Raw genomic sequence first — 8,814 nt, 5'->3', positions numbered from 1 at the left:
AACTAGTCCTCTACAGATACAAGGTAGTATCATGCAATGGTTAAAAGAGGAACTAGAATGCCAGCAAAACTATGTAACCTTGAAATTCCATTCAGTCTGCTAGTTGCCTTATCTATAAATTGGGATAATAAAATACCTATTTTTTGATTTTTTATGAATGTTTGATTAAATTTAAGTTTATTCACTAGGTCATAGTATAGAGCTTGATGTTTGATAATACTAGATATTTAACTATTTTTATTTTCTCTTAGCACAATAGAGTTATTAAAAAAAAATGATGGGGCTAGATATCATTTACCTGCCTACCTTCCCATTTTGAAAAAAAAAAAAGAAAAAAAAAATTGAAATTAGCACTTTTCTTTTACCAGTGGTACAGCCCTGAAATATACTAAAGAGTAAGTTTCCAGTCATTTGTTTCTGCCATAGCGAATGCCTCGCTCAATGAAAGAGTATGTGTTACAATTAGTATCAGGTTTATAATTCCATGATCATGTTTAGATGTTAAGTTTGACATATCTTGTATGTGGTATGCTCAGACTTTTTGTTCTCTATTACACTTGCATTTCACTGAACAAAATATTTCTCATGATTATCATTGATAAAAATTAAACTCACATATTTTTATTTAGGATATCTAATTATGTCCATGTTTTAAAAGAGTTGTTCAGTTATTAAGTTTTGTCCAACTGTTTCAACTCCAGGGACTACAGCACACCAGGTTTCCCTGTCTTTGACTATCTCCTGGAGTTGACTCAGATTTATGTATGTCCTGGAGAATCCCAGGGAGGGGGGAGCCTGGTAGGCTGCCATCTATAGTGTCCCCCAGAGTCGGACACGACTGAAGCGACTTGGCAGTAGCAGCAGTATGTCCATTGAGTGTGGGATGCCATCTAACCATCTCATCCTCTGCCACCCCCTTCTCCTCTTGTCCTCAGTCTTTTCCAGCACCAAGGTCTTTTCCAGTGAGTCAGCTCTTTACATCAGGTGATCAAAGTATTGGAGCGTCAGCTTTAGCATCAGTCTTTTCAACGAGTATTCAAGGTTGTGTTCCTTTTGTATTGACTGATTTGATCTCCCTGCTGTCCAAGGTACTCTCGAGTGTCTTCTCCAGCACCACAGTTAGAAAGCGTCAGTTCTTCAGCGCTCAACTTTTTTTATGTTCCAGCTCTCATATCCATACATGACTACTGGAAAAACCATAGCTTTGACTATACAGACTTCTGTCAGCCAAGTGATGTCTCTGCTTTTTAATATGCTGTCTAGGTGTGTCATAGTTTTTCTTCCAAAGAGCAAGTGTCTTTTAATTTCATGGCTGCAGTCACCATCTGCACTGATTTTGGAGCCAAGCAAATAGTCCGTCACTGTTTCCATTTTTTCCCCGTCTGTTTGCCATGAAGTGGTGGGGCCAGATGCCATGATGGCAGTTTTTTGGATGTTGAGTTGTTTTTTTTTTAATTTTAATTTTTAACTTTACAATATTATATTGGTTTTGTCGTATATCAACATGAATCCGCCACAGGTATAAGCCAGCCTTTTCACTCATCTCTTTCACCTTCATCAAGAGATTCTTTAGTTCTTCCTCACTGTCTACCGTTAGGGTCATGTCATCTACATATCTAAAGTTATTGATATTTCTCCCAGTAATCTTGATTCCAGCTTGTGATTCATCCAGCCTGGTATTTTGCATGATGTCCTCCACATATAAGTTAAATAAGCAGATTTAGGGAACATTCCTAAACATTAGAATTCTGACTAACCCACTTTAAGTCCTGTAAATTCAAATAATGCAAATATTAGTCTTCAACAGAGTGAGATCCTTGTGAAGCACCTCTGTGGCTCTCAGAACTGTATTTCACACGCAACATCTTTCTCTGCACTGACTACTAAGCACCAGTGCTGAATATTTTCTTGGCTTGGTTATGATTCATACCCTTTCCTAACAATAGCATCTATCGAGGTCTTAGCTAGAGATATTTTTATTTTCTCTGAACTGGGATTTTCCAAAGCTTGAAAGTTTGGGATCTTCATTTGAATAGCAAGTGATAAGAAGACTGCATTACAGATAATGAGGACTGTATCTAGGGGCCAGAAGGAGAAGGCTAAATTGATGCAGAAGCTTCCACAGTTCTGGTAAGAGCTACTAGAGGCTGAGTGAGCAGAGGAGGATCATCAGTCTTAAGACACAACAAAAGATCCTGAATATTTATCCAACTGCTAAAAGACTGAGAATTCATTCATATATTACAATGTTTTATGCACCTTATTCAACTAGGGAGACCAAAAAGGAGTCATGAGGGAGATTAAATGAGTTACAGAAGATGTTCAGTGTATTTGTGATCCCTATACATCTGTGACACTTCTCTCTCTTAGTTTTTGTTTTAATTATATCGTGGTTTCTCAGTTCACTGCATTAGCCCTTTAATAAGGAAATTTTTCAGGATTTTGTGTTCAGATATTTTGTAAAGTGAAGGGGCAAATTTATTTCTCTCATTAATGAAATTTTTTAAAAAAGCACTTATACACATCTAGTATATTATTTTCAGTCCTTCTTCTTGATATAATTACGGCACATAATTTCTTCATGTATATAATTTAAAAGGGAAGGATGTTTGGGTACTAGAAAGTGTAACATTAATTTCTAGCTTATACGAAGCACAAAATAGCAATAGTTGCTCTCCTGAATGCAGTCACAATTCATTGACTCTCTATTATGAGATTTGATCTTAAGGAGATTAGTCTGGTGGACTTCAATCATGGTAAATTCTATAGCATGGTTTTGTTATTAAGCACACCATCTAGAATATACATTAAAAGGACTGATATTCATCTACAGCTGGTATTTGTCAAGAGAAATGTGATATAAAAATTGCTTCCATCTTTATGAGGCACCAGTGGTTTTAAAATACTGTTTTTGGGAAGATATCAGTATGCTGTTTAATGTACAGATGACTCTAATATAAAAAGAAAAGCAGTCTTTACTGTTTTGACTTTGCTCAGCATTGAATTAATCAGATGATTTTCTAATGATTAACATTTGTTTAAATGTAAGATGATTTACATCTGTCTAAATTTTAAAATGCATTAGTTTTTATTTAAAATTATGGATTAAATAAAGTAATATTTTCCAGATACATACAGATTGGTTACAAAATTATCAAGCAAAATGATCTATCTCTCTAATTAAAATTTTGAAGCAAATGAATTCAGTTCTCTTAAGTGTTACACTCACTGTCAAAAACTAGTGAAACCAAATATCTACACACCATAGGTGTAAAACTAACACACACACACACACACACACACGTAAAGCAAAAGTGGTTATACAATGACTTAATTGTTTTTATTTTTCTCATTTTTACAACTTCATAAGCTGCAGTTTTTATGTTTTTAGTCTTTCAGTAATTCCACAGAATTTAATTTTAGTTTCTTAACACTATAAATCTTATGAAACCTTATTGAAAGGGAAGGAAAAGTCTCATAAACCAGGTGAAGTTGCAAATTCTGTCTCTATGAACAATTTATTCCTGATTATTATGAATGGTTTTCCATTTTATAGATAAAGTTATGTCAATAGAAATACACAGCTCTCATAGAGATTTCATTTTATGTAATATAAACTTTCTTCTGAGATTGTCTAAGTTCATTCATTTCACCAGTACTATTTCTTTGAGGGCTTCCCTGGTGGCTCAGTGGGAAAGAGTCTGCCTGCCACTGCAGGAGATGCTGGGGATGCAGGTTCCATCCTTGGGTCGGTAAGATCCCCTGGAGAAGGAAATGGCAACCACTCTCATTTTCTTGTCTTGGAAATCCAATGGACAGGGGAGCCTGGTGGGCTGTATAGTCCATGGGGTCAGAAGAGTTGGACACAACTTCGTGCATAAACAACAAGAACATTTCTTTGAAAACTACTACACCATATCGCTGTGGTCAGTTCCCTGGAGGATCATGGTGGAACCCAGGCTGTGTGTCATGTGTAGACACATGTGAATTGTTCATCACATTTAAAATGATTTAGGAGGCACATATGCAATTCTTTTTTTCTAAGTAGGCAAATATGAAAACTGAATCATAGTTAAATAAAGCTGGAAAAAATAGGCATTGTATTGGGAAATGGAGGAAATGATATGTATAAATAAAACCCTACACAAATTCCAAGAGTGTTTACCACATACTAAATTATCTAAAGTGCTCAGAGGAAACACTGCATTCACAGATTTAAGATATCAATGGAGAAACCTGTAAATCTAAAGAGAAAGTATAACGTGTTTAAATACATATAAGCAAAAACATGGAATTTCCAGTATGTTTGTAATAGTTAATTTGAAGAGAAAATGCCTGAACTAAAATTAGTAAAATAATTGTGTATTATTTGTTAAAAGAGCAAAACTTTATTAAAAGACAGAAGATCATGTCTGGACTAATTTGAAGCATATTACATCTCAGAAACTAACATTGAGAATTGTGAGTTCTGTTAAAAATTAGTACATAGTTCCCTGGTGGCTCAGAGGTTAAAGCATCTGCCTGCCATGTGGGAGACCTGGGTTTGGTCCCTGGGTCGGGAAGATCCCCTGGAGAAGGAAATGGCAACCCACTCCAGTATTCTTGCCTGGAGAATCCCATTGACGGAGGAGCCTGGTAGGCTGCAGTCCATGGGGTCACAAAGAATTGGACAGGACTGAGCGACTTCACTTTCTTCCTGATGTAAATATAAAGTAGTAGTTGAGTTGATAATTGTTTTACTGGGGGTGGGGATAGCAAACAAATTTGCCCCCTGGGTAGGGGGGGGGTTGGGGAAGAACAGAAGAAGGTGGGGAACTAAGTCTTGTCTATAAAAAAAAATATTCATGGTTTGAATACAAGACTGTCATGGGTTGAATACAAGACTGACAAGTAGATAAAAGATATAGAAGCATAAACCCAATAAATAAACCAGGAATATTTGTGAATCCAGGAATAAAAGTAATTAATTGATTCTTTTATATTAGATTTTGCTCTTATATTTTAACTGCTATGTAAACTACATAAAGAAAACTAAATAGCAAAACTGTTTTTATAATTTTTAAAATAAATGAAAGCTCAGAAAAATTAAATAACCTGAACAAATCAGCTTATAAATATTATCAAAATCTGAATCTAGAAAATCTGGCTTTGGAAATTGAGCCCATTACCATAATACTGTATCATCTTTAGTGTTTAATAAATATTGCATTTCTTACTACATGGAGAAATGACAGGATACGTAAAAAATGGTTAGGAATAACACTCTTATCCGTTTACCAAAATAGAAATCAAATAGACAAAAATTAAAACTCTAATAAATAATAAGTGTTGTATTTCTGCCTCATATCATGTACTTGATAACCTTTAGATGGGTTAAAAAGATAAATTTAATAATTTTATAATCTTTGAATCTTAAAATATATAAGGACTTTTCTAAGTAAGACATACCATGTAAGAGCGTCCGTAACTTAGATCCCTGGCATACAGTACTTAATACTCATTTGTTGAACAAAAGTAAGATTGAATGAATGAAATAGATGAATAAAGTAGGATAGTTGTTATATAACTTTATACATATTTTCTCAAGAGAAGATTTATTATCTTTTTCCTCCTAAGTAATCTTCTTTTATTCATGTCTTATCCTAAAAGAATGACAATAGTATTTAAACTGTTTTTAAGACTCTCTGCACATAATACTGGGGATCAGTGATAAGTTTTAGGTATTACTTGGTCACAGGTTCAGACATTACATTTGTCTGTGCAAGGTACAACAGGTGGTATCTCAACTAATCAAGTGAGTCTGTCAGAAGAGTATTCTGTATATCCAGTTATGACTAGGAAAAATGAGAGATGGAAAAGTTAATTTTCTTTTCAGAATGATTCTATGGATAAGGGAGGCCCTGTGATACCCCCTCCCCAACCAATCATACACAGAACTTATATGCAGGGGCATCCATTTAGGATATAGCTTTGATGGCAGTTAAAATTTAAACTTCTATAAGGAAAATTGGAGTTTGAGTTCGTATCATCTGTTGGCATAATACTGTGTATACAGACTCTCAGAGTAGACCTGAATAAGGGGAATCATATAAGGCACTGACTGGATTTGTTTAGAATACTCTGAAGATTAAGGACTTGCCTTTAAAGTTTATCTAAATCCTTAATCCATTCTAAGAAGATTCCACTGAATCTTTGTGGACCTTACTGTCCTATAGTTCTTGCTACTTCATGCATCGACAGACAGACAGACAGACAGACAGACACACACAAATGAGTGCATTGCACAAGCCAAACAATGTTTTAGAATTCTTGACTTTTTTTTTAGTTCTTTTTAATCCAAGTTTTCAGTCATAATGCTGTTTTTTTTAATTATAAGAAATCTTCTAAAATTTTTAAATTGTTATATATTCTTATATAACTACATATAGAAGTATCAGTGATGTGTGTGTATGTTTATGTAAGCTCATGCTTGTAATAATTGGTTAGAAAATACATGGGAGATTGTCTCATTCAAAAAGCAAGTGAAATTATCAAAACATTATACAAGCAGGCACACACACACTTTTCACACACTTCTCAAACTCTAGGATATAGATTGACTTGTTTTAATTTATCTTATGTTACCATTATATAAGAAAAATACTATACTGAATCCAGGAAAAATAAAACTAGGATCAGTAGAAGCAGTTTATTTAAAACAGACTTAAATTTAAGTAGTAACATAAGAATAGCTTGAAAACTTTCTGCAGAATATTTTGAAAAATTTTAAATGAGAGTCTTATTTGTTTTTGTTTTCCTAAAAGCCAGAGAAACTATCCTTTTCTGAAATACGTTTATGTGATTGCTTAATTAATATAGATAAAATGAAGATGAACTACTCATTAACATACAATTAATTTGATTTTATTTTTTTTGAAAGAAAAGTTAGTTACAATGCTGTAAGCTTTGCTATTTTTTTCTCCTTGTACTAGTTGTAAAAAGCCAGAAGTCACTTTATTATTCTGCAATGCTTTTTAAATTAATTCCTCACCAGCAAGTTCTATAAACCACGCTCCTCAAGTATGTAATAAACCATCATGTGTTTAACTGCATCTAGATCACAAAAATGTACAACCATTTTCTCATTGCTGTTACTTCTAGATGAATTAGAGTGTTATCTTCAAGATTCCTTAACCAACATCATGTTAAACATTGTAAAACAAGTTCTTAATCTTTACTTCACATCTTTTCTTCATGTTTAGCTTTATGATCTCTAAAACAAAAAGCCTTTGAGGCATTCTTACTAGGCTGTTTATCCTCTTAGATAGAAAAAAAAAAAAACCTTGAAGAAAAAGAAGTTATTCATACCATTAAAAAGGTAGAGAGCAAAATTAAAATGTGAATAAAACTCAGTTTTACTTTATCCTGCATATTGCTTTTTATAACCTCCAGCAACTTAGAATAGCCATAATGCATAGTATATTTGCACAGATAAAAGTGATGGATATATTCCCCATTAAGATTCTTACCTCAAAGGACTGCTAAAACTTTTTATTTTGGGGCAGAATAATAAAAAAGTATTACGATCAAGTTTCAGAACCCTTTTTTATTTTTCCAGTCTCTTATTTTTCCTTTTAATTTTTGAACTCTCAGTAAAAGCAACCAGAAGGCTATGAGAAGTAGCATAATAGACAATGAAGGTTATATGTATTGGCTAAGCAACAAAATAGTTGCTCTCTTTTACTGGCTATTTATTTGCAAAATAGTAAATGGATTATTCCTTATCTATAAATCTAGAACTGAAAGCAAATATAGAATACAAAAATGGCTTTAACCCAATAGGTACCTAATAGTATCTATGACCTTCCATTTTAAACTTGAGTTTCAGACAGACATGCTTCAGATGAAATATTGCAGTTCTCACTGTCTTTTAAAAAAACAATATTATCACTGTACTGGCAATTCCTTTTACACTGACACTAGAATTACTAATACTATTATAAGGCTGTCTGAAACTGCTCTCTTCTAAGTTGGTAATTTCCCTTTTTCGTTTAATATCTTTTACAGACTCTCTTCACTCTAGAGGTTAGCAGTTCATTTCCATTGAAATATTCATTGGAATAATAGTAGTATTTTCAGGACCTGAGATGCTGAAAATAACATAAGAGAACATGTTGAAAGCTTTTGTTTTATTTTAGATATTTGCTAGAAAAAAAATTTGAAATCTCTTTTATGCTAAGTATGGAGAAATCTATAATAAATTGATAATATACCACCAGGTATTATGTAAAACAATATATATGTGTGGAGAAGGCAATGGCACCCCACTCCAGTTCTCTTGCCTGGAAAATCCTATGGACGGAGGAGCCTGGTGGGCTGCAGTCCATGGGGTCGATGAGGGTCGGACATGACTGAGCGACTTCTCTTTCACTTTTCACTTTCATGCATTGGAGAAGGAAATGGCAACCCACTCCAGTGTTCTTGCCTGGAGAATCCCAGGGACGGAGGAGTCTGGTGGGCTGCCGTCTATGGGGTCCCACAGAGTCAGACACGACTGAAGTGACTTAGCAGCAGGGTCACATAGAGTCAGACATAGGAGAAGGCAATGGCACCCCCACTCCAGTACTCTTGCCTGGAAAATCCCATGGATGGAGGAACCTGGTGGGCTGCAGTCCATGGGGTCGCTGAGGGTCGGACATGACTGAGCGACTTCACTTTCACTTTTCACTTTCATGCATTGGAGAAGGAAATGGCAACCCACTCCAGTGTTCTTGCCTGGAGAATCCCAGGGATGGGAGCCTGCTGGGCTGCTGTCTCTGGGGTCGCACAGAGTCA

This window comes from Bison bison, unplaced genomic scaffold (assembly GCF_000754665.1).
Source record: "Bison bison bison isolate TAMUID 2011002044 unplaced genomic scaffold, Bison_UMD1.0 scf7180017864347, whole genome shotgun sequence".
Lineage (NCBI taxonomy): Eukaryota > Metazoa > Chordata > Mammalia > Artiodactyla > Bovidae > Bison > Bison bison.
This window is presented reverse-complemented; position numbering follows the sequence as displayed.